Source organism: Heterodontus francisci, chromosome 9 (assembly GCF_036365525.1).
Source record: "Heterodontus francisci isolate sHetFra1 chromosome 9, sHetFra1.hap1, whole genome shotgun sequence".
In the NCBI taxonomy this organism is placed as follows: domain Eukaryota; kingdom Metazoa; phylum Chordata; class Chondrichthyes; order Heterodontiformes; family Heterodontidae; genus Heterodontus; species Heterodontus francisci.
The window spans coordinates 80306284-80333192 of record NC_090379.1 but is presented as its reverse complement, the minus strand read 5'-3'; the positions used below and the strand labels follow the sequence as shown (position 1 = coordinate 80333192).

The 26909-nt window shown below is 43.0% G+C and overlaps 1 protein-coding gene across 7 annotated transcripts in view; it reads right to left on the bottom strand.

Moving 5' to 3' along the window:
* The window catches only part of stxbp6 (syntaxin binding protein 6 (amisyn)), a 324378-nt gene that overhangs the window by 242445 nt on the left and 55024 nt on the right, over positions 1-26909 (bottom strand). Inside the window, exon 1 of one of the 7 annotated variants that reach the window (XM_068038358.1) lies at positions 7893-7944. The exons of the other annotated variants lie outside the window; for them this stretch is intronic. The gene's annotated coding sequence lies outside the window, so the exon portion shown is untranslated. Of the gene's footprint in view, positions 1-7892; positions 7945-26909 lie in introns of those variants that run through there. 7 annotated transcript variants of the gene reach the window in all.

Here is a 26909-nt window from a genome sequence, read left to right as displayed (position 1 = left end):
TCCCCGTATCCCTTGATCCCTTTAGCCCCAAGAACTACATCTAACTCTTTCTTGAATATATTTAATGATTTGGCCTCAACTGCTTTCTGTGGTGGAGAATTCCACAGGTTCATCACTCTCTGGGTGAAGAAATCCCTCCTCATCTCGGTCCGAAATGGCTTACCCCTTATCCTTAGTCTGTGACCCCTGGTCCTGGACTCCCCCGCCATTGGGAACAACCTTTCTGCATCTAATCTGTCCAGTCCTGTTAGAATTTTGTAGGTTTCTATGAGATCCCCTCACATTCTTCCAAACTCTAACCAACACAAGCCTAGTCGACCAAAACACACTATATGTCAGTCCTGCCATCCCAGGAATCAGTCTGGTGAACCTTCACAGCACTCCCTCCATAGCAAGAACATCCTTCCTCAGATAAGGAGACCAAAACTGCACACAATACTCCAGATGTGGTCTCACCAAGGGCTTGTATAATTGCAGCAAGACATCCTTGCTCCTGTACTTGAATCCTTTTGCTATGAAGGCCAACATACAATTTGCTTTCTTAACTGCCTGCTGCACCTGCATGCTTACTTTCAGACTGGTGCACAAGGACACCCAGGTCTCGCTGCACCTCCCCCTTTCCCAATCTGTCGCCGTTCAGATAATAATCTGCCTTTCTGTTTTTGCCAAGTGGATAACCTCATTTATCCACATTATACTGCATCTGTCATCTATTTGCCCACTCACTCAACCTCCAAATCACACTGGAGCTTCTCTGCATCCTCCTCACAGCTCACACTCCCACCCAGCTTTGTGTCATCTGCATACTTGGATATATTACATTTAACTCCCTCATCTAGATCATTAATATATATATAGTGAATAGCTAGAGTCCTAGCACTGATCCCTGCGGTACCCCACTAGTCACTGCCTGCCACTCGGAAATAGACCCGTTTAATCCTACTCTTTGTTTCCTGTCTGCCAACCAGTTCTCTATCCATGTCAGTACCTTACCCCCAATCCCATGTGCTTTAATTTTGCACACTAATCTCTTGTGGGACCTTATCCAAAGCCTTCTGAAGTCCAAATACACCATATCCACTGGCTGTCCCTCATCTATTCTACTAGTTACATCCTCAAAGAATTCCAGTAGATTTGCCAAGCATGATTTCCCTTTCGTAAATCCATGTTGACTTTGTCCGATCCTGTCATTGTCTTCCAAATGCTCTGTTACATCTTTTATAATGGACTCCAGCATTTTCCCCACTACTGATGTCAGGCTAACCAGTCTATAATTCCATTTCTCGCTACCTCCTTTTTTTTTTAAATAGTGGGGTTATATTAGCTACCCTCTAATCCTTTGGAACTGTTCTAGAGTCTATAGAATTTTGAAAAATGACCAGCAATGCATCTGCTATTTCTAGGGCCACTTCCTCAAGTACTCTGGGATGTACATTATCAGGCCCTGGGGATTTATCGGCCTTCAAACTCGTCAATTCCCGGATTTCATACAGTTCCTCCTTCTCTCCAGACCCTATGTTCCCCAACATTTCTAGGAGGTAATTTGTGTCCTCTTTTGTGAAGGCAGAACCAAAGTATGTATTTAATTGGTCTGCCATTTCTTTGTTCCCCATTATAAATTCCCCCATTTCTGACTAAGGGAGCCACATTTGTCTTCACATATCTATAGAAGCTTTTACAGTTATGTTCTCTGCAAGCTTACTCTCTTACTCTATTTTCTCCTTCTCAATCAATGCCTTTGTCCTCCTTTGCTGAATTCTAAACTGCTCCCAATCCTCAGGTTTGCTGCTTGTTCCGGCCATTTTATATTTCTCCTCCTTGGATCTAATATTACCCTTAATTTCTTTTGTAAGCCACAGTTGAGCCACCCTTCCTGCTTTATTTTTATGCCAACATTACCATGTTTTTTTTAAATTAGCACTCAATTCCTTTTTATTAAATGCTGAATTAACAATGTAGTACCAATTAAATATTAGAGATGGAATTTTCGCATAGCACATGCATCATAAACCAAGCACCCCACAGTGAGTTGTAGCAAGGATTTCAACATTGTAAACACACAGTTTATTACCAATTAAAGCTATCATTGAGCCCATAATCATGACAACGCCCACACAAAAGATAACTGGTGTTCTTCGTGTCAGTAATGGAGCACAGACCAGGTTTTGTAATTAGTGAAACTTCCTTTGGATTACGGAAACAATTCTGAACATTGAACTCCAACACATTTTATTATTTGCCAGTGAACAGCTTCGATAATGGTGGAACATTGCCCATCAGTAAGTATTCATTCCTTGATTGTGAACTTTTAACTAACCTTTTACTAAACATCCATAAACCATGTGCACCCAATCTCAACAAATAAAGCATGGGTAAGCCCTCTCTCCAAACTGACTATATACCAGACCAACCTTTAAAGATTATCTGTACAGACACTGCCTTGGCATATGTTATGGTGAAGTTCCACAGATAGCCTTCGCTCCAACTGAACAAAGTGCCAAACCGACAGTGCTGTTGTCCGTGTCCTGAACTACTCCCATCATGAACACATCTGTTACCACTGCGCAACACTGGGTGGGGGGGGGGGGGGGGGGAATGGAAGAGAGGAGATGCCACAGGGAAGAGCCATGTAGTACATTTTCCTCCTGTGATCACTATGCAAAAGAACCATAGAAAAATTACGGCACAGAAGGGGACCATTCAGCCCATCACGTGTGCGCCAATGGAAAAAAATAGCCGCCCAATCTAATCCCACCTTCCAGCACCTGGTCCGTAGCCTTGCAGGTTACGGCACTTCAGGTGCATGTCCAGGTACCTTTTAAATGAGTTGAGGGTTTCTGCTTCCACCACCATTCTGGCAGTGAATTCCAGACACCCACCACCCTCTGGGTGAAAAAGCTTTTCTTGCCTCCTCTAATCCTTCTACCAATTACCTTATAACTGTGCCCCCTGGTAATTGACCCCTCCACTAGGGGAAACAGGTCCTTCCTATCTACACCCCTTAATTTTGTGCACATCAATTAAGTCACCCCTCAGCCTCCTCTTTTCTAAGGAAAACAACCCTAGCCTATCCAATTTTTCCTCAGAGCTGCAACTTTCAAGCCCTGGCAACACTCGTAAGTCTCCTCTGTACTCTCTCCAGAACAATTATGCCCTCCTGTAAAGTGACCAGAACTGTATGCAATGCTCCAGCTGTGGCCAAGCCAGCGTTTTATACAGTTACAGCATTACATCCCTGCTTTTTTATTCTATACCTCCATCAATAAAGGAAAGTATTCAATATGCCTTCTTCACCACTATCTACCTGTCCTGCCACCTTCAGGGACCTGTGGACATGCATTCCAAGGTCTCTCACTTCTTCTACCCCCTCAATATCCTCCTGTTTATTGTGTATTCCCTCGCTTTGTTTGCCCTCCCCAAACACATTACCTCAAAGTCCAGCACCAAGCTCCAGTTGAGGTTTTGGGGGTGGGGGGGGGGGGGGGGAGGTGGAGCAGCGGTCAGAGGAAGTCACTGGCTTAGCAGGTGCAGCCAAGATAGTCAGGTATTGGTAATGTAAAGACAGCTGATAAAAGTTCTTGAGTAGTCTTTTGCTGGAGCCTATCCTATCAAAAGGATGACAGAAGCCTACAAGTAGAGAACTTGTCCACTATATTGGACGAGAGAAGCCAGGAGGACACAAGGTATGGTGTCAGATGCATGGAGTAGCAGAGGAGGGAATGGTGTAGCGATATATTGTTGAAACCCACATACCTGAAAATATTGGACTTTATGTAGACAAAAGCAGAGACGTCTTGTAATGGCTCCAGCCCTTAGAATGCGTCAAGTATTTGCCACACAGTAGTTTCCACCACTTAAATCATCCACTCTAAATCACGAGGCTACCACCTCTATCGAACAAATGGTGCTAACCATTTGCCACTTCCGCTGAAGTCAGTTACAAAAGGTACCGCTTACAATAGATTAAATTTGTCGACTATTTTGGACAATTCAACAAACTTTGTGCATCTATCATATTTGTATTTAAATCCCTTCATGGATTTTTTTGTGTCTTTCATTTTAATGAAGTTAGATTTGGGGTCTGTCAGGGTTGTAGAGTTCGCTCATTCACAGGTGGATGTAGGAGGGAGTGTTTCCCCCGATGCTGGAGATTAGCACCTATCAATTTCGGAGGAACATGGCCTAAGACAGCACAGATTGCACTCAGTTTGGAGAATCTTGCCTTCCATGAAGGGAAGCACCTCTTGTGGCAAAAACAAACTTAAACATGTTCTCATTAGGGAACTATGAGCACAACTTAAATATGACAACAGAGTGAACAGCCATGAAGTGGTGAATGACAGAGCAAGTATGCCTGGCCTGTTCATGGCTCTCAGTCTTCCATTAGCGAGAATGCCCTTAGTGCCAATAATCACCTTATTAACCACAGTCTGAGATGAGTTGCAACCACAGACACTCTGGAAAATCTTGCTGCCCAAGAGAAAAAACACACACACTTATATACAATCATCAGCAGCAATCACAAATGGACTACTGCAATTTCCACCATATTTAAAGCCTTAATGCATGGTACAGATGTGCTGACCCAACTATGGACTTGTTTTATATTGATGCAGACAACATACTACATGGGTCAGGGCCAAAAGGGCACAGCATGCAACCACAGATCACCTGGGTCACACACAGTGCTGAGTGTATGCCAATGTGCAGATTTGTCTTTGCCTGACTTATTTGATCTTTCCACGACTGTCCAGGAACACGTGATTGGTTGCAGGTGCTCCCAAACCACCCAGACAGCATGAGCTTTCCTTTCTTTTGCTACGTTTGTACTTTTTGTTAACAAAGCATAATACTTGAGGGTTTCAGTTCCTGGTAGTGACTGATTATGGTACTGTAAGTTCCTGGAGAAACACAAAAATATGGGTGCCAAATAAATGTGCTCTGGCCATGAACACTTACAAAAAAAATTCTGGTCACTTACCTCATTGCTGTTGGTGGGATCTTGTACAAATTGGCTACTGCACTATTAGAACAGTGACTGCACTTCAAAATGTTTTTCATTGACTACAATCCTGAGAAAAAAAGTTACAGAAGACTATGGCACAACCTAGGTAAATCTTCTCCAGGTAAATTATAGACCGGTGAGCCTGACGTCAGTGGTAGGGAAGCTGCTGGAGAAGATACTGAGGGATAGGATCTATTCCCATTTGGAAGAAAATGGGCTTATCAGTGATAGGCAACATGGTTTTGTGCAGGGAAGGTCATGTCTTACCAACTTAATAGAATTCTTTGAGGAAGTGACAAAGTTGATTGATGAGGGAAGGGCTGTCGATGTCATATACATGGACTTCAGTAAGGCGTTTGATAAGGTTCCCCATGGCAGGCTGATGGAGAAAGTGAAGGCGCATGGGGTCCAAGGTGTACTAGCTAGATGGATAAAGAACTGGCTGGGCAACAGGAGACAGAGAGTAGCAGTAGAAGGGAGTTTCTCAAAATGGAGACGTGTGACCAGTGGTGTTCCACAGGGATCCGTGCTGGGACCACTGTTGTTTGTGATATACATTAATGATTTGGAGGAAAGTATAGGTAGACTGATTAGCAAGTTTGCAGACGACACTAAGATTGGTGGAGTAGCAGATAGTGAAGGGGACTGTCAGAGAATACAGCAGAATATAGATAGATTGGAGAGTTGGGCAGAGAAATGGCAGATGGAGTTCAATCAGGGCAAATGCAAGGTGATGCATTTTGGAAGATCCAATTCAAGAGTGAACTATACAGTAAATGGAAAAGTCCTGGGGAAAATTGATGTCCAGAGAGATTTGGGTGTTCAGGTCCACTGTTCCCTGAAGGTGGCAACGCAGGTAAATAGAGTGGTCAAGAAGGCATACGGCATGCTTTCCTTCATCGGACGGGGTATTGAGTACAAGAGTTGGCAGGTCATGCTACAGTTGTATAGGACTTTGGTTCGGCCACATTTGGAATACTGCGTACAGTTCTGGTCGCCACATTATCAAAAGGATGTGGATGCTTTGGAGAGGGTGCAGAGGAGGTTCACCAGGATGTTGCCTGGTATGGAGGGCGCTAGCTATGAAGAGAGGTTGAGTAGATTAGGATTATTTTCATTAGAAAGACGGAGGTTGAGGGGGGACCTGATTGAGGTGTACAAAATCATGAGAGGTATAGACAGGGTGGATAGCAAGAGGCTTTTTCCCAGAGTGGGGGATTCAATTACTAGAGGACACGAGTTCAAAGTGAAAGGGGAAAAGTTTAGGGGGGATATGCGTGGAAAGTTCTTTACGCAGAGGGTGGTGGGTGCCTGGAACGCGTTGCCAGCGGAGGTGGTAGATGCGGGCACGATGGAGTCTTTTAAGATGTATCTAGACAGATACATGAATGGGCAGGAAGAAAAGAGATACAGAACCTTAGAAAATAGGCGACATGTTTAGAGAGAGGATCTGGATCGGCGCAGGCTTGGAGGGCCGAAGGGCCTGTTCCTGTGCTGTAATTATCTTTGTTCTTGTTCTTAATTGTCATTTATGTGCATGCTCAATATGTGGTTTCCTCAAAACCCATCAAGTCTGGCTATATGCATAAAGGGGTGCGAATGGTGCTGAGTGAAAAACATATGCTAATGGTTTTAAAATGCCACATGCAAATCAAATTACACACAGATATAAAGATTTATCCCTAAAACCACCTTACAGGGATTTGAAGAGGCCAGGACAGCACATTCAGATGATTTCTAAGAGTAGCCAAATGCCATGCAGTGAAAGTTACAAGCACTTATCAACAACCTTGATATTTGCTGATATTTTTCAACTCACTGTTGTGCATGGTAGACACCCTAGCAACATTCAAAATGCCATAACCTACAGGGCTACAGACCAAGAGATGAAAAGTGGGATTAGGCTGGATGGCTACCTGTCGGCCAGCATGGACACGATGGGCTGAATTACCTCCTTTCATGTTGTAAAGTTCTATGACTCTAAGGACAGTTTTTAAAACTGATGGAGTCAAAACAGATCAGGAATGCAGCAGACTGAAGACTGAGGGGACACAAATCTGGAATAAGTGCCTGCAGATCAGGTGACATTGTGGAAGTATTACACAATAAAAGTTAGCATAGAAAGGGTGCTTGGGAGCTTAGGGAAGGGGAAGAGGTAAATTTACTAGCTGAAAGGTGAACAACCTAGTCAGATTATGGAGTGAAGTAGCATAAGGGGAAGGGGGTTGAAGCTCCATCAGGTGGTGAATTTGGGGTGAACAAGGGAAGGAAGCAGTAGATTCAGGTGCAAGCGAAGGGCAGGAACACATAGTGGGTCATAAAGGAAGGCATTCAGCTAAACCTGCAAATGGGGATAGGGAGCAACAGTGAGCAGATGCAACAGAAGACTGGTGCACACAGAAATGGTGTTGCAAGGGTTTCACCAGAAAGGGAACAGACTGAAACATAACAGACTACACTGGTAAATGGTAAAGAAATGGAATGAGCTGCAGCAGCAAACATCATACTGAAAGTTTGCAGCATCTCCCCTTTTGTGTTCCATGTCCGCCAAGTCACCAGTTATCACCTTATTTGCCTGTACCACACTCACCACCCGCCAACCAAAACCTTTGCACACACCTAGCCAATATTTCTGCCAGCAACCACCCACACCCACCAAAGACTAGCAGCCACAAGTCCCACTGATGAGAGGGGGATAGAGGGGCAAACAAAGTGAGACAAAACAGGCCACAAAGTATGAAGCAAGAAAGAAAACAGAACCAGCAACGCAAAGACAGAGATGTAGATTATATTCTACAATTTTTCATGGGTGCCATAAAAAACACTTTTTTTTAAAAAAAAAAGATTATTTTTGCTCATTAAATATTTTACCCCAATGTTGCATTACCTCACAGCCTTTTCTCTCTGCCAACTCAACTTCCTCTCACCGCCACATCTTCCTAACTGATCCTTCGACTTAGTGTGCAATGCCACTGGAAGTCACAAAGGGAGTGCTCATAATGGCTCGGTTACCCAATTTTAGATTTTAGTTTCTGTAAAATAAACTCACTGCTTATTTGCATTCCAGTACAAACTTCCTATCACACAGTAATTCACAATTGCTGCAGAACACCTGCTTGACTGCCACTGCTTTAAATACAAACATGTTTTCCAGGCGCTCACTGACTTTGCTAGCCATTTGCAGGCAAGCATAAATACATTTCATATAACAGAAAAGTGTAAACATGCATATGATTGGAGACATCCATCACCACCTTTGTCAAAGTTGATTATCAGTACCAAGGAAGGATTTTAATACCCAAGTAAAAAGCAGCATTTTGGTTTGTAAAAGGAAACCAGCATCGGGTGACAGAAATGAACATGTGAGAAAAGCAAATGATGTAATCTGAACCACGATTGCTGCATGAAAAAGAACTTCTCTCTTTTGACCCAATAATAACAGAATCTAGGTGCCTTCCCCTTGAAAAGATTAAGTAAGTTTGAATCTTCTGAAAGAATATATGTGGGAATTCTTCTATGATGGGTTTCTGCTTGAATTATGCCTACTTTAACATTAGGATATGGTAGCATAGTGGTGTTGTTACTGGACTAGTTATCCAGAGGCCTGGACGAATGATCCAGAAGACAAGAGTTCAAATCCCACCACATCAACTAAGCAATTCAAATTCGGTTAAATAAATTTGGATTTAAAAAGTTAGTTCCTGTAATGGTGACCATGAAACTACCAGTTTGACGAAAAAATCTAACTGGTTCACCAATGGAAGGAAATTTGCCATCCTTACAGGGTCACATGTGGCTCCAGACCCACAGCAATAGGGTTGACTCTTACCTATCCTCTGAAATGGCCAAGCAAACCACTCAGTTCTATCAAACTGCTATGAAAACAAAAAATTTTAAAAACAGGACTACCACCCGGCATCGACACAGACACCGGACATGACAAAGACACACACCCTGCCCAGCTGAACCTAAAAAAGTCCACCTCGCTAACATGGAGACTTGTACCAGTGGAAGAGCAGAGCCTAGTCAAGCAAAAGCCTGACTCCAACATCCCACACTCCATCACTGTCCCACTAGCAGGACCAGCCCAGAGGTGGCAATACAGTGGTTTCCAGTCAGGAGGGAGTGAGCCTGGGAGTCCTCAACATTGACTCCAAACCCCATGAGTCTCATGGCTTTAGATTAAACATAGGCAAGGAAGCCACCTCCACCGATGAATCGGTGTTCCTCCATGCTGAACACCACTTGGAAGAAGCACCGAGGGTAACAAAAGCACAGAATGTACTCTGGGTGGGGGACTTGAATGTCCATCACCAAGAATAGCTCAGCAGCACCACTACTGACCAAGGTGGCCAAGTCCTGACAGACACATCTTCCACACTGGGCCTGCAGCAGAAGGTGAAAGAAGCAACAAGGCAATAAACATTCTTTTTTTTTTATTATTCGTTCATGGGATGTGGGCGTCGCTGGCCAGGCCAACATTTATTGCCCATCCCTAATTGCCCTTGAGAAGGTGGTGGTGAGCTGCCTTCTTGAACCACTGCAGTCCATGTGGGGTAGGTACACCCACAGTGCTGTTAGGGAGTTTTTTTTTTCATTCCTTTTTATTGACTTCGTAGTGGTTAGATACAACTGAGTGGCTTGCTAGGCCATTTCAGAGGGCATGTAAGAGTCAACCACATTGCTGTGGGTCTGGAGTCAAATGTAGGCCAGACCAGGTAAAGACAGCGGATTTCCTTCCCTCAAGGACATTAGTGAACCAGATGGGTTTTTACAACAATCAACAATGGTTTCATGGCCATTAGACTAGCTTTTTAATTCCAGATTTATTAATTGAATTAAAATGCCACCTTCTGCTGCGGTGGGATTCAAACCCATGTCCCCAGAGCAATACCCTGGGTCTCTGGGTTACTAGTTCAGTGACAATACCACTACGCTACCGCATCAATCTGCCTGTCTCAGCTACATCTGCCCATGACACTATTGCCAAGGGCAACCACCGCACAATCCTTGTGGAGACAATGTCTGATCTTCATAATGAGGATACCCTCCATCAGGTTGGGTGCCACTAGCGTGGTGTTAAATGTGATAGATTCAGAAGATTTAGCAGCTCAAAAACTAGGCATCCAGGGAGGTGCTGTAGGTTATCAGCAGAACTGCATTCCACCACAATTTGTAAGCGCAAGGCCCAGCATATGCCTCCCTCTACCATCAACATCAAGCCAGGGGATCAAACCTGGTTCAATGAGGAGTGTAGAAGAGCACACGAGGTATACTGAGAAATGAGATGCCAATCTGGTGAAACTACAGAGAATTACACGTATGTTAAAGATAGCAGCATGGTACAGACAGAGCCAAGCAATCCCACAACCAATGGATTAGATTGGTGCTCTGCAGTCCTGCCACATCCAGTCATGAGTGGTGGAGGGCTATCAAACAATTAATGGAGGAGGCGGCTCCGTGAACATCTCCATCCTCAATGACAGGTAGCCAAGCAGGAGTTCAAAAGGACAAAACTGAAGCATTTTCAACCACCTTCAGCCAGAACAGCCAAGTGAAGGATCCATCTCTGTCCTGTCCTACGGTCCCCAGCATCACATATGCCAGTCTTCAGTCAATTCAATTCAAGCCATGTGATGATAAAAAATGTTTCAGCAAACATTTACAGCAAAGGCAACGGTTCTTGACAACATCCCAGCTGTACTGAAAACTTGCTCCAGAATTAGCCACACCTCTAGCTAAACTGTGCCAGTACAGCTGAGTGTGACATCAAGGTGCCCTAGTAAAATCAAAGACAATGTGAATTGGGGGGGGGGGGGGGGGACGACGACTCTCCACTGGTTGGAGTTATACCTAGCACAAAGGAACGTGGTTGCAGTTGTTGGAGGCCAATCATCTCAGTCCCAGGACATCGCAGCAAGAGCCCCTCACTGAGGGGACTCAACCAACAATCTTCAGTTGCTTCATCAATGATCTTCCCTCTATCAAAGTCAGAAGTGGGATAGTCGCTGATGATTGCACAGCATTCAATTCCATTTGCAACTCCTCAGATACTGAAGCAGTCCGTGCCTACATGCTGCAAGACTTGGACAACATCCAGGCTAGGACTAATAAGTGACAAGTAATATTTGCACCATGCGAGTGTCACATAATGACCATCTCTAACAAGAGAGAGAGTCCAAACAGCTCCCCTTGATATTCAACGGCATTACCATCATTGAATACCCCCATCAACATCTTTGGGGAGGGGGGGGGGTCACCACTGACCAGAAACCTAACTGGAGCAGCCACATAAATACTGTAGCTACAAGAGTAATTCACCTCCTGAAGAGTGTGATGGAATACTCTCTACTTGCCTGGTCGAATGCAGCACTAACACTCAAGAAGCTTGGCCTCATCCAGGACAAAGCAGTCCACTTGATTGGCACCCCATCCACCTATGTGAATATTCACTCCCTCCACCATTGGCTCACCATGGCTGCAGTTTGAGCCATCTACAAGATGAACTGCAGCAACCAGCCAAGGCTTATTCGACAGCGTCTCCCAAACCTGTGACCTTAAGACATCGAACAAGGACAACAGGAGCACCACCACATGCAAGTTTCCCTTCAAGTAGAAATTGTGGCTTGAAAATATAGCTATTCCTTCATCACTGGGTCAAATTCCTGGAACTCCCTTCCTAACAGCACTGTGGGTGTACCTACACCACATGGACTGCATTGGTTCAAGGCAGCAGCTCACCACAGGACAATAATTGCTAGTCTTGCCAGCGATGCCCAAATCCCATGAAAAAATGGATCTCAGTCACTGAGACCCAAAGATGCTTTAATATTAAGGGCAGCAATACACAGGCCTTAATAATTCGAACAGTCAAGTCAAAACGAGCCATGTTGGGATGTTACCTCTTTGTACTCGGCACAAAACCCTATTTGATCCCTACTTAATCTTTGAGGCAAGTGGCTGTACTGAAACATACAAGATGATCTGGTTCCTCTGCACGAGCACACACACACACACCCCAACTTGAAACTACAGCACTGAGCAACCAGGGGGTAACATTAGTCCTGACAAGGTGAGCACACTTTAGTAACATTCAGAGTAATACTTACTTCAAACTGAGGCTTTGCATATCCGAGCGTTCAGCTCACTTTATTATGCTCAAATGAACCAGCACAGCGAAGCTGGACCCGCATCTTGGTTCGCAAACTATTTAAAGTCAAATTTGACTCAGGTCACATTTTAGATGTTGGTCATGTTAGCAGCCTTGTGCTGCTGTCATATGGGCAAGCACGACAACGCTATATTCAGACATGCCACTTGTACAACGTGCCGACGTTTCCAAAGTTATCGGCTGCTGGGACTGTATTTAATCAGCTCTTCACACTAAAATCTTTCAACTTCTGAGGAAAACAGTAGTTACAGCTGTGTACTTTATGTAGGCTTCAAAATAACTGCTATTTTAAGTATTGCAAATTTTCATTTTTAATTTAAATTTTTTTTTTTAAACAAAATACTTGACTAGCAATTCCAAAATTTAGATTAGATAGCAGTGTAAAATAGATTATTGGTAGCTCAAAGTCAGAAGCAAAGTTCTACTAGTGTCTACCTGCCATAGGCAGAGATTTCTTTTTACCCAATTTGACAGCAGGAAGAGCAGGCAGTATAACTTGCATAGCTCTAACAAGGTACTTGTAAACTCCAGCGTATGCAGTATGATAGTGCTGCCAGTCTAATTTCCCTACACAGAAGCTCTGGAACTAGCCTCTGCTTCCTAGCTAATCACAATTTTTAAAAAAACACTGAACTCATTAAACTTCCTTCTGCAACTGCTTAAACTGGTAATCTGTTGCTCAAGATTGGAAGAAAAGTGGCCTTCTTCAAACAATCCTTACTGTGATGGGTTACCTGCAGCACATTACCAGCAGCACTGTCTTATAGCTGCTATCTAATCCTCCTGGACAACAAATCTGGTCACAAGCTTCTCATCACGAAGTGAATGCTTTATCAGAATTTCAGCCTACCTTTTCTCAGTGTGGTGCTATTTGTGCCATTGGCACTGTACTATTACTACCAATAACCTTCCAGGACTCTGAAATGGCAAGTTAATCAAAATAACATTATATAAGAAGGTTGAGAAAATAGGCAAAGAAGGTGGTGACTTCATAGGCAGCACCAGCAGTCTGATATCTTGCCAAACATTCTATTCTTCATTTGTAAATTCAGCAGTGGCTATTGACAAGCAATTCAAATGGAGAGTGTGGGCAGGGAAAAACAGCACAAGCAAAATCAAGTCTGTCCTTATTTAGCATCCATAGCCATCAGCTAGCAGAGGTCACTGGACAGTAATTTGGAGAGGGACACTCCACTTCTCACTCATCAACCACCAGTGGTGGTGGGGTCAGCAGCAACAACCACCTGTCTTTATGCACGCCTTTAACAAATAAATGCCTCAAGGTACTTCACAGGAGTGTTATAAAGCAAATTTTGACAGCCATATAAGGAGAAATTAGGGCAGATGGCCAAAAGCTTGGTCAAAGGTGGAGGTTTAAGGACAGTCTTAAAGAGAGGTAGAGGGGCAAAGACATTTAGGGAGGGAATTCCAGAGTTTAGAGCCTTACCAGCTGAAGGCACAGCCAACAATGGTGGAGAAATTAAAATCGGGGATGCTCAAGAGAGCAGCATTACAGAAACGCAGGTATCTGAGGGTTGTGTGGCTGGAGGAGATTGCAGAGATATGAAGGATCAAGGCGATGGAAGGATTTGAAAACAAGAATGGGGATTTTAAAAATCGAGGCATTGCTTAACCAGGAGCCAATAATGGGCAGCGAGGACAGGGGTGGTGGGTGAATAGGACTTGGTGAACATAGTTTTGGATGACCTCCAGATTGCAGAGGGTACATGGTAGGCCAGCCAGGACTGTGCTGGAGTAGTCAAACCTAGAGGTAGGAAAGGCATGAATGAGGGTTTTAACAGCAGAGGAACAGAGGCAGGGTGGAGTTTGGTGATGTTATGGAGGTGGAAATAGATGGTCTTTGTGATGGCACGGATGTAAGGTTGAATTCTCATCTCTGGGTCAAATATGACATCAAGGTTGCCAACAGTTAAAACCAAATCTAACACCTCTGATACTGCTCTAGCTAAAATTAACTCAGCATAGGAGATAAAAAAATCTGGAATTTTGCAAACCTATATGACATGATACACTCTAGCATGACTTAACAGAGTTTTGGATGTAAACATAGAAGAAAAAAAATGTAGTAGGAACTTACAAGCCACAATAGATGTAATTATTGTTTAAGCATTTCATTAAGCAGGACACTCAACCACATTTCAGGTTCATGACATTTCAACAGAACTAAGGCTTTGTATCATTCTTAAAAAAAAAGACCTGAAATATTTTGTATTAAAAATTCTGTCACTGTGCTCTGTTCTCTGTGAAAGGCACAAATTTTGACAAACCCATTCTGAAAGCAGCAGTCAACATTATACACTGCAATGAAAAAAAAATCACTTGTGGGAAAAGCATTTCTGAATGAAATAAAGCTTTGACACCTGAAGAATGACAACCAATTAATAACAAACTCAGTCCTCAGAACAAACAGGCAAATATTACAGCGGTGGTTGAAATAGCTCCAATGTTTATATATTACATCAGAAACTAATTCAACCCAACAACTATCCCAAAAGATCAATATTTTACTTCATCAGAACTTCTTGTAATTTTAAAACCACAATCTCTCATCTCATAAACCAGCTAGAGACAGAAATGTAGCTCAGCTATAAAAGGTGAACAATTAGAACAAGAACGAGGGCAGCACCGCAGCCTCACAGCTCCAGCGACCCGGGTTCGGTTCTGGGTACTGCCTGCGCGGAGTTTGCAAGTTCTCCCTGTGACCGCGTGGGTTTCCACCGGGTGCTCCGGTTTCCTCCCACAGCCAAAGACTTGCAGGTTGATAGGTGAATTGGCCATTGTAAATTGCCCCTCGTGTAGGTAGGAGAATGGTGGGGATGTGGTAGGGAATATGGGGTTAATGTAGGATTAGCATAAATGGGTGGTCGTTGGTCGGCACAGACTCGGTGGGCCGAAGGGCCTGTTTCAGTGTTGTATCTCTAAATTAATAAATAAAATTCCAGCAATGCTCCCAACACCAATGACCACAATCCGACGTAAGTTTTCATTTTCCAGCTCCAGTTGTATGCCATTAGAATGCATTAGTTAAAATCGGAGTACCGTTTTAAAAAAATAAACACACATCAGGTCACTCAAATATTTGTCCTTAAAGCAGACTCCAGTGAGCAGAAAATTACGTAATATTCAAGAAAATCACAGGAAAAAAAACTGGAACAGGTTTTTAGATATAAATTTTCAAATGAATGCTAACCAGCAATTATATAATTCATAACCCGTAACTGCTGCCTTCCGTATTGTTTTGATCGCTGTGAGGCGACGATGGAGTGACCTCTCCATGGCGCATGCCTGGGCGGATGCATGGAGGTTGTGAGTTGCCCAAGCGTCAAAACCCTCCTCTCGGCCTTCCTGGTGGGATCCAAGGGAGTGCAGAGCATGACATTTGGCACCGGTATGGCTGCAGGAAACATGCCAAGGTGACACATGACCGCCTTCGGGGTTCCGCTCTGGATTTTCTGTTAGGGTTTACTCCCTTAGCCTTGGTCTCTCCCGAGACGCCCACAAGGCAGTGGGGTTGTTAGGGCCCCTGCTCAGGGAATAATTCATATCTACATCTCAAAGATAACATTTTCAGGATTTTGATTTTAAAACAAAAAATGGTCATAGTTTTAGTAGTGCAGAGTTTTACTTAACTATCCTTTCCCCACTGGGACCAGGGCTTGAATTTAGATGGAAAGGTTGCTTAGAGTAAGCTTTTATTCCCTGTAATACAGAAGATTAAAGGGTGACCTAATTGAGGTATTTATAATTAAAAGGAGTTGATAGTTTCTCTCTATCTATCCTATTAGAGATAGGCCATTCGGGGGTGATGCATGAAAGCACTTCACACAATGGATAGGAAAAATCTAACTTCCCCCCTGCAAAAAAACTGTTGAGGCTAGGTCAATTGAACATTTCAATCGAAATGGACAGATTTTCGTTAGGCAAGGGGGTTAAGAGTAATGGAATAAAGGGTATCTGGAGTTAAGATGGAAATCGGTCATGATCTCATTGAATGGAGGAATTGGTTCCAGGGGCTGAATAGCTTACTCCTGTTCCTATGAAAAAAGTCTTTGCTCATGCTGGCTTTGCGGACCTTAAATGAATAACTTCGACCAATACAAAAGGCCACTTACTGCTGTGTAAAGTGAAAATAACACTCAAAACAGTGGTGACATACAAAAGTATTGCAATGATTAATTTGAATCTTTGGTTTTAAACAAGCCTCCAATTTGTATCAAAACTTTTAAAATGAGTCTTCTTCCTATGCAACAATTTCAAACAAACTGTGAGAAATGGTGAGATATTTCAATCCACCAGTATTGTGGCATGCTGACTGGTGAGAGGTTCCCCCCCACCCCACCGCAGGTCATTTTAGGAATAGTCTTTGGCTGAAGTTACTTTATGCTTAATGAAAATACATGGTATTTAACAACTACAGTCAAGTATGGCACTCTAACATATACAGCACTATAATCTACAGAGCACAGAAGTTCAAAGATACGCACTATATGTCTGGTATTGCGAAGAATTACTGCTCTTTTACACAAAGATTTTATTACATATAAAAAAATACATTTATTTACCACCCATTTTAGATGTTTATTTTTTTTTAAAAAGAGGGACGCTTGCAGCCATTAATTTGGGATTCTCATCATAATTACTACAAGAATATCTGAAGTGATACATCTGAAACTGCTAATCCTGTTGGAATTAAAAACATGTTGACAACATTCAAAGCTATAATTAGAATGCCAACAGTTTTTTTTAAATGGAAGTAAATTGAATATTCTCATGCTCATTTTATCAACATAATTTTCTTCCTCCTTGCCACATTTCCCCCATGAAAGGGTTAACTGTTACTGGGATTCAGGCAAATAGAACCAAGTGGCCATCATTCATGCAATTCATGACAGCGACTGTAAGAAAAAAAAGTGCAAGAGTGTAAGAATGACAGCATACCCAATATAATGTGGTCATTCTGCAAAGAACAGGTGTAAACCTAGATCTTTCTTGGACATCCTCGAGAGATGCGTGTAAGACACTTCGGGGAGTTGAGGGTTAGCAGTCAGACAGACATTTTACTTCTTGGAGCAACAGGTTTTCCAAAATAAACAGGATGGTTTTGAAGTGTTGTGAAAGAAATGCATAGCTTGGCTCCTGATATGTAAAGTGCTTATACAAAGAAATACATGACAGTAATGTTGTTAGCTATGACTGATTAATGTTTAACTTCCGGGCCTTGGGTAATACACATAGGTAGACAATTCACTGTCATATAGAAAGGTAGCAGCTAATAAAGCTTCTTCTTCAAAGGGGTTAAGAACAGTTTGGTTAGGAAGTCTGAGAGAAGTAGCTTTGGAGTAAAAACAACTGTTTACTTGAACAGACTGTCTTCAAAGAATTTGGGGATAGATAAGTCATGCAATCTTATCTATGACATATACCTTTGACGTTGGTAAAATATATTGTATAAAGCAACACTGAGGGCTTTAAAGATAGAACCCTAAGTTGAAAGCCACTCTGATCCAGCTTGAGCTGATCCCTCATCCTACGTATCAATAAAGTCTGTTCCGTATACTTTGGCCTCCTTGTCTCGAGAGACAATGGGTAAGCGCCTAGAGATGGTCAGTGGTTTATGAAGCAGCGCCTGTAGTGGCTATAAAAGCCAATTCTAGAGTGACAGACTCTTCCACAGGCGCTGCAGATAAAACTGGTTGTCGGGGCTGTTACACTGTTGGCTCTCTCCTTGTGCCTCTGTCTCTTTTCCTGCCAACAGTGGTCTCGGACTCGCCACTCATTAGCCCCGCCTTTATGGCTGACCGCCAGCTCTGGTGATTACTGGCAACTGACTCCCACGACTTGTGGTCAACGTCACAGGACTTCATGTCGCTTTGGCAGACATCTTTAAAGCGGAGACACAGACGGCAGGTGGGTCTGATACCAGTGACCAGCTCGTTGTACAATGCGTCCTTGCGGATCCTGCTATCTTCCATGCGGCTCACATGGCCAAGCCATCTCAAGCACCGCTGGCACAGTACGATGTATATGCTGGGGATGTTGGCCGCCTCGAGGACTTCTGCATTGGAAATACGGTCCTGCCACCTGATGCCAAGGATTCTCCGGAGGCAGCAAAGATGGAATGGAGTTGAGATGTCGCTCTTGGCTGACGTACATTGTCCAGGCCTTGCTGCCGTAGAGCAAGGTACTGAGGACACAGGCTTGATACACTCAGACTTTTGTGTTCCATGTCAGTGCGCCATTTTCCCACACCCTCTTGGCCAGTCTGGACACAACAGCGGACGCCTTTCCTATGCGCTTGTTGATTTCTGCATCGAGAGACAGGTTACTGGTGATAGTTGAGCCGAGGTAGGTGAACTCTTGAACCACTTCCAGAGTGTGGTCGCCGATATTGATGGATGGAGCATTTCTGACGTCCTGCGTCCTGTCCCATGATGTTAGTTTTCTTGAGGCTGATGGTTAGGCCAAATTCGTCGCAGGCAGCCGCAATCCTGTCGATGAGCCTCTGCAGACACTGTGTGGGATGTTAATGCAGCATCGTCAGCAAAAAAGAGTTCCCTGATGAGGACCTTCCGTACTTTGATCTTTGCTCTTAGACGGGCAAGGTTGAACAACCTGCCATCTGATCTTGTGTAGAGGAAAATTCCTTCTTCTGAAGACTTGAATGCATGTGAGAGCAGCAGTGAGAAGATCCCAAACAGTGTAGCTGCAAGAACACAGCCCTGTTTTACACCACTCAGGATAGGAAAGGGTCTAATGAGGCACCACTATGTTGAATTGTGCCTTTCATATGGTCATGGAATGAGGTGATGATACTTAGTAGCTTTAGTGGATATCCTATCTTTGCTAGTAGTCTACTACACCATACTACTCTACAAAATATCTTCTGCTTACTTGAAGCATGTTATTGGGAACCATAGAAGGAAGGAATTGACTACTAATAATTTCCACCTCAGGAATCACATTGCACTTGCTCTGGAACTCCATTGCACAACTCGACACTTGTTAACACTATCAAAGCAAAGTGTCTGTGCATAAAAAGCATGTAAATGTGCACCAAAGACCCATGGTTAGTAATGAACCAAACTCACCAAAGACAATGGTGAGACAATTTTTCAACATCCTCACACTGGGGCAGGGAATGTTTGGTGGGAAACTTGCAATTCTCGCATGATTACCACCCCAAGTGGAAATAGTGAAATTTGTATAAGAGGAGGATCAGAATTGGGTAATAATGAATACATTATCCAGGCTGTAAGTATTAGAGGTGCAAGGACTCATTGAACCACACTTCAGCATGATTTGCTAACTTCAAGAGAAGTGAAATAAAGAGCAGCAAGAGGGAAACTTGGGAGAAACATCTTCTATAACAAATTAACTTTACAGCCAGCTTAGTATAGCACACTTGCACTATTGAGGAACTTGCAATTTTTTTTTTTACATCTATGCGCTTTCGTCCTATGAGCACTAAAACTTAGAGACATGGATATGCTGAGTAAATATACACAAAAGTAAATAGCTATACCCTAGCTGAAAACTTCACTGAACAGTAACCAAGACACATGCATTAGAGAAGACCGATTAGAAGGCAGCTCCAAGGACTCTCATTATTACCATGTATATAACAGATATATCAGTAGAGGACAAACTATACATCCTTACAAGTACTTCAGGCTTTGAAGTCAAAATCTAAATGAAAATTTGCTCAAAACATCCATTAAACTAAGCTCAATGGCCATATGTAAAATACAATTATGAGTAGTTCATCGGTGGCCCGCAATGCTGCTTCACTATGATTTGGTTACTGCTCAAGGTGCCGGGAGCAAACCCAAGCAGATTCACTCATCCCTGAACTAGCTTGTTAAAGTTCACAAATCATTGGGAGAAAATATTGTAATGAACAGGAATTCTTATTTACAAGACAGGATTCAAGATAAGCAGTCAGCTGAATGCTGTAGTTCAGTGCAATGAAACATCCAATCCATCAAATACAATGTACACAAATGAAGCAACCGACACATGAAATCCACTAAACTCATCTTGCGACAATAAAACAATGTAAAATAATTCATCCGTTTCTGACATTATCTTTCTTTACAAACAGTGATCCTATTAAACATTGTTCACAATGTCATTGTGTAACTCTCAACACAGCGGCACAGTGGCTAGCACCGCAGCCTCACAGCTCCAGGGACCCGGGTTCAATTCTGGGTACTGTCTGTGTGGGTTTCCTCCGGGTGCTCCGGTTTCCTCCCACCACCAAAGACTTGCAGGTGATAGGTAAATTGGCTGTTATAAATTGCCCCTAGTGTAGGTATGTGGTAGGGCATATCGGATTAGTGTGGAGTTAGTATAGATGGGTGGTTGTTGGTCGGCACAGACTCGGTGGGCCGAAGGGCCTGTTTCAGTGCTGTATCTCTAAATAAAATTTGCCAATTTAACAATAAGAAATTTTTTAAAACACATACATGGAACAAAAAACATTCCCAATAGGTTCAATTACAAAACCCTTCATCATAAACCACTCCCATCAAACCTCATTATCAGTCACTGTGATCTACAGCTCAGCAGTGTGGCCTACCGCAAGCCTTGAATGCTGTAATAGAATTTGAACTATTTCACGTTTCAATTCATTACAGATCAGAAACCAAGGTGAGAAAAAAAATGTATTCCAATGCTTTATTGCTGCACTTGTGTGCAATACATCTAACATGAACTCGTAGAATATATGACAGTATTGAAGTTTTAAAATTCAAGCCTTAATTTGAAGTTTTAAAAAAAATTAACTTAATGATGTATCAATAAATACATAATAATTCAGGGCAGCTATAGCATCTTCTAATCCATTCCTGTATAATTCATGATCTGGACTTAGCATTAAATTCTCTTGTCTATTACCAATGTGTAGCTTAAGTGCACATCTTTGCAAAAATCATGAATATATTGTACAATTAGATTTCACATTATGTCTATCCTCCAGTAGGCACCAGTAAATTCTATTAAAAATGATTTATCTCAAATTCAGCAAACACCAGACAAACAAAATGCAAATGCTACACTGCATTAAGAAACAGAACTGGTTGGAACACTGTAGAAGGTACAATTCAACTGTCAAATTTGGAGGGCCTAAGGTAGCACTCCCTCTTACTAATAAAGGAACCCAGTTCATCACGAAAAATGTGAAAGAAGTTTACATCATTCAGCACTGTGGAAAGGCCACCAGGCAGCCCAAAAATATAACAATCACCTTCCCCATAAAAATACACTAACTTTCTCTTCCAATTATTAATACAGCTTAGACAAAAAGGAATACAGTGAAAGAACATAATGGTGCTATCAATCTGAATGTGTAAATAATACTCTATGCAGCCACAACTATCAATCTTTTAGCTTCTCTTTTAGATATGCCCACATTGCAGGCTGCTTGTTAACACATGTCACACTCCAGCCAAAGAAGGCTCTCCATGAGGATAATTATTGGCACTTATGTCAGCCATCACACATCCTGATCTCCAGCCATAGAGGGCAGGACACTCTGTACAATCTTGGATACATTAAATGTCCCACACTGCTCAAGGAGGGTAATCCTTCATGGATTACTTCAAGACCATAATTAGTGCAGACCTTTGTTGATCATAAATCCCAAAATGCAGTCAAAATATTGCAATTCTCAATATAAGAATTTTTTTCTCTGAGGGACGTTAGTCTGTGGAATTTTCTTCCCCAGAAAGTAGAGTCTGGGTCATTGAATTTATTCAAGGCTGAGTGTGAGGTAGACTTTTGATAGACAAAGGAGTCAAGGGTTATGGGGGGGGCGGGGACAGACAGGAAAGTGCAGCCAAGATCACAACCAGATCAGCCATGATCTTAGCGAATGGCGGAGCAAACGCAAAGGGCTGAATGGCCTACACCTAAGTTCCTAATAATGCACAATCACTCTCTGACATCATATATGATTCTCCAACCAAGGGAGAGAACAGGTTCTGAACTTATACCAGAATTATACATTGGGTGGGAGGTCCCACCCACCAGCCAAAAGGTTGGCAAGGACCCCGCCTCCACCGGGCTGGGGAGCCATGCCAGGATTTTACGCTCCCCAGGCCCTCAATTGATCTTGGGTGGGACTTCGGCCCTTCTGAGGCAGGGAGCCCTGCCTCCAAGAGCTGCTGGCTAATCAGTAGGCCGGTAGCTTAGTCCCAGCAGCTCTACTGGGAATGGTGGCCACTGCTGGGACTGCACCCAGTCACAGCAGAAAGACGGATGCTGTCATGGAAACATAGTAAGCATCTGCGGGTCTCACCAGGGCCATTCGGTCAGGCCCCAGTGAGGCAAGGGGGCGGGGCAGGGCAGGGTCAGTTTGGGGAGTGTTGTGTAGTGGAGGTGTCTGGGCCACTGGAGGGTGGGGGGCACAGGGCTCCCGATCAGGCGGCACCCCCATCCTCAAGCCTGCAAGGAAGCCGCCCAGTTTTACTTGGTCTCCTGGAGGGCCCGAGCTGCCCACCACCGCTGGTAAAATACCAGCGGCAGTGGGAAGAGGCCCTTAAGAGGCAGTTAATTGGCCACTTAAGGGCCTTCACTGGCCCAAGGTGGGTGGGCGGGCTGTTTCTCACCGCTGCTGCCCCTCGTAAAATTGCTGCGGGGGCAGGAAGGCGTCAGGAACAACCCCACCTCCCACACACAAAATATTACTTTATAGCTATCTCAATTCTATTCCAAGCGAAGTACTCCACTGAGGTGCTTTTTAGTTTATAAACTAAAAGGATGAAAAAAATGTGATATGATGGTTTTAAATCTACCAACATATAACCATGCTGACTTGTAAGTTATGTTATATTAGTGTCAACTTCAACTCAAAACAGTTTCAGAGTGAGATCACCGTTCACATTTAGAATCTAAAAGCATTTAAAATTCAAAAAGATACGGCTTTCATAGCAAAAGCTAAGGCAAACATGGCCTCCAATTTTCAATAGCCCAAAGAAACATTCTCCTGTTTTTACAAGATGACTGCAGCTAAATTGCACCTAAAATTAGACAGAACTAAAGAACATAAGAAATAGGAGCAGAAATAAGCCATTCGGCCCTTTGAGCCTGCTTGGATGTTCAATAAGATCGTGGCTGACCTTCTACCTCAACTCCACTTTCCCCATATCCTTAATATCCAAAAATCAATCAATCTCTAACTTGAATATACTCAATGACTGAGCATCCACAGCCCTCTGGTGTACAGAATTCCACAAGGCTTTGAGTGAAGAAATTTCTTCTCATCTTAACCCTAAATGGCCAACCACTTAATCTATGACTGCGGCCTCAAGTGCTAGACTCCCAATTGAGGGGAAACATCACCATCAAGCCCTTTAAGAATTTTGTTTGTTTCAATGAGATCACTCTTCATTCTTCTAAACCAAGCGTGTCCAACCTTTTCACACGTGGGGGCCACATTACAATTTTTGTCCAACGTAGGGGGCTGGTGAGAACATTTTGGAGATAAAGGGATTACAAATTTAATCTTACTATTAATCAGAACAACAAATGTGCTTTTTTGGTGAAGACGCTTTAAATGAGAAGACTAATTTATTGACTTACTTTCTCTTCAGTATGTCAAACATGGATTTAGAGACATACCTGGCATTGTTTTTGGTTGCATAAGTATTCAATCTCTGCCCATACACTTGATGTAGCAATACAGAGTATTCCGGATAGATACCCATCTGTCAGGAGCGATCTTGATCTCTTTCTCTCCCCTCTCTGCATCTATCCGTCCCCCTCTTCCACTCCGTCTGTTATTCACATTTATGGTGAGTGCATGGAGGTAGGCTGTGAACGCAGCTTCTCTGCTGGGCACAGCCATGTTGTGTGGGAACGGGGTCCTAACAAACCTATAGCAGCCCTCCAAGGTGCCTGACATCCACGGGCCGGATGGAAACCTTTGGAGGGTCGGACTCTGGCCACAGGCCGTATGTCGGATAACCATATTCTAACCTTTATAGGCCTTGACTACTCAATCTCTCCTCATAGAGCAATCCCCTCATCCCAGGAATCATTCTAGTGAACCTTCATCACACTCCAAGAAAAGTATGTCTTTCTTTACTCTTGTACTCATTCGCTTTGTAATAAAGGCTCACATACCATTTGTTTTCATACCTGCTTGCTGTAGCTGCGTATTAACTTTGTGTACAAGGATATCAACATTTCACAGTCTCTCTTCCTTTAAAATTTTTCTTTACAAAACCTCATTTCTCTCATTATATTCCATCTGCCACAGTCTTCCCAAATCACATAACTGGTCTATATCCCATTGCAGTATCATTGTGCTCTCCTCGCAGCTTACTTTCCCACATCAGCAAACCTTGATATTTACACTCAGTCCCCTTGTTTACGTCATTGACATATATTGTAATTAGCTGAGACCCAAGCAATACTCCATTAGTTACAATGCCAATCTGAGAATGACCCGTTTATTCCTTCTGTTTTCTATCCATGCTAATACATTAGCCTCAATCCTGTGAGCCCTAATTTTCTGCAATAAGTCTCAGGTGCCAGCTTATCAAATGATTTTTCAAAAAAAATTTAATGTACTCATTGACTGGATTGGAAGATCATTAATCTCGGTCCGGTTTGAAAAACCCAGGATCTTATATACGGGACAGCACACTGACGCTGCAAGAGTTTGTGGAATTTGTTCTGCAGCTCGTAAGTTTCCTTTAATTGGTCTAAAGAAAGCACCTCATCTTGAACAGGTGTCTCACAAAGACAATCTCCAACTTCTGATTTTTTTTAAAAAACCTTAAGACAAGTCTCTCAGCACAAGCAGCAATCCAACAAAACACTGAGGAATCTCCAAACCAAACCCATCTTCCCCTCCCTTCCCGACACCTTGGTCCACTCCTCCATTACCCCCACCACCTCGTCCCCTTCCCACGGCACCTTCCCCTGCAATCGCAGGTGGTGTAATATCTGCCCATTTACCTCCTCTCTCCTCATTATCCCAGGCCCCAAACACTCCGTTCAGGTGAAGCAGCCATTTACTTTGTACTTCTATCAATGTAGTATACTGTATTCACTGCTCACAATGTGGTCTCCTCTACATTGGGGAGACCAAACGCAGACTGGGTGACCACTTTGCGGAACACCTCCGCTCAGTCCACAAGCAGGACCCCGAGCTTCCAGTTGCTTGCCATTTCAACACTCCCCCATGCTCACATCTCTGTCCTGGGATTGCTGCAGTGTTCTAGTGATCAACGCAAGCTCGAGGAACAGCATCTCATTTACCGATTAGGCACACTACAGCCTGCCGGACCGAACATGGAGTTCAATAATTTCAGAGCATGACGGGCCCCCCATTTTACTTTTTTTTAGTTATTTTTTCTTTTTTATATATTTTGTGTTTATTTTATCTTAGTTTGTTCAGTTTGCCTACCCACTGTTTTTTTTCATATTTGTGCTTGGGGCTGTTCAGTTTGCAGTCCATTAACACCCTATCTGTACTAATGCTTTGTCTTTCAGCACACCACTAACATTGTTTGACTTTGCTCCATGACCTTCTGGTCAGTTATTCTCTGTGACCTTGTCCTATCTACACCTCTTTTGTTATCTCTTGCCCCACCCCCGCTTTACTTGCTTAAAACCTTTCATATTTCTAATATCTGCTAGTTCTGAAGAAGGGTCACTGACCTGAAATGTTAACACTGCTCCTCTCCACAGATGCTGCCAGACCTGCTGAGTATTTCCAGCATTTCTTGTTTTTAGTTCAGATTTCCAGCATCCGCAGTATTTTGCTTTTATTATGCTGAGGAATCCACATTGATAGAGTTTCTGTTTGCTTGATTGTGGAGTATACGCTATCTCCTCTTAGGGAGGCACCTTGTTAAACGTGTCCAGAAAGCTTGGGTGCAGATGGCAAAAGCAAAGCTTAGGCACCCCCAAAGAATGCACAAGGGTATTGGGATTTTAACCAGCTAGTACCATGTAAGTTCATAAGAAAGCATTGTTTCAAAAAAAAAAAAACAGCCTGCTGGTTGGAGGTTCCCAGCCTCCAATGGCACATTTATGTGCCCAGATTCCATTCGTGAGCCAGGTGACAGGTCATTTATCTCAGTTACCAGCAAGAATGTTGGCCTACCTGTCTCAGGTATAATCACAGAATCTGCAGAGAACTTACTCAATTCAAAACTTCTAAGATAAGCATATAATTTAGGAACATAAGGAGCATCACAACACACTCACTTTCGGAAAAAGTTACGCTCTACATACTGTCATGCAGGCCCCCACCTGCAAGAATGAGGCATTTTGCCACATGAATATTGATTGTTAAACTGTTACTGGAGTAAAGAACTTTTTTTTTTAAATCATCACACCAGACCCTTGACTGGAAAAACATTTGCATAGTGTTACGACCGACCACTCCTGTCAAAGCCCCCCAATCAAAATATACAATTCTAAATTGTGGTGGGAGACACGCACTGATAATTCAATCCCCTCGCTCCACAGATCACCCATCATTTAAAACTTTCCAAATTAAAGAAAGACCCAGCGAAATTGTACTGTCTATTTAAGCCCTGAATGAGGCTCACCAAACCAGATGTCTTTAAATCAACAAATTAACTCTTTAATTAAAAGAACTAAATTCTTGAAGACAATGAACATTTTAAAATAGAAAAATTAGAGTCCTTGCAAATTTACAGTCCAATGTTGTTCCAAGTCCAGCGAATTTCAACA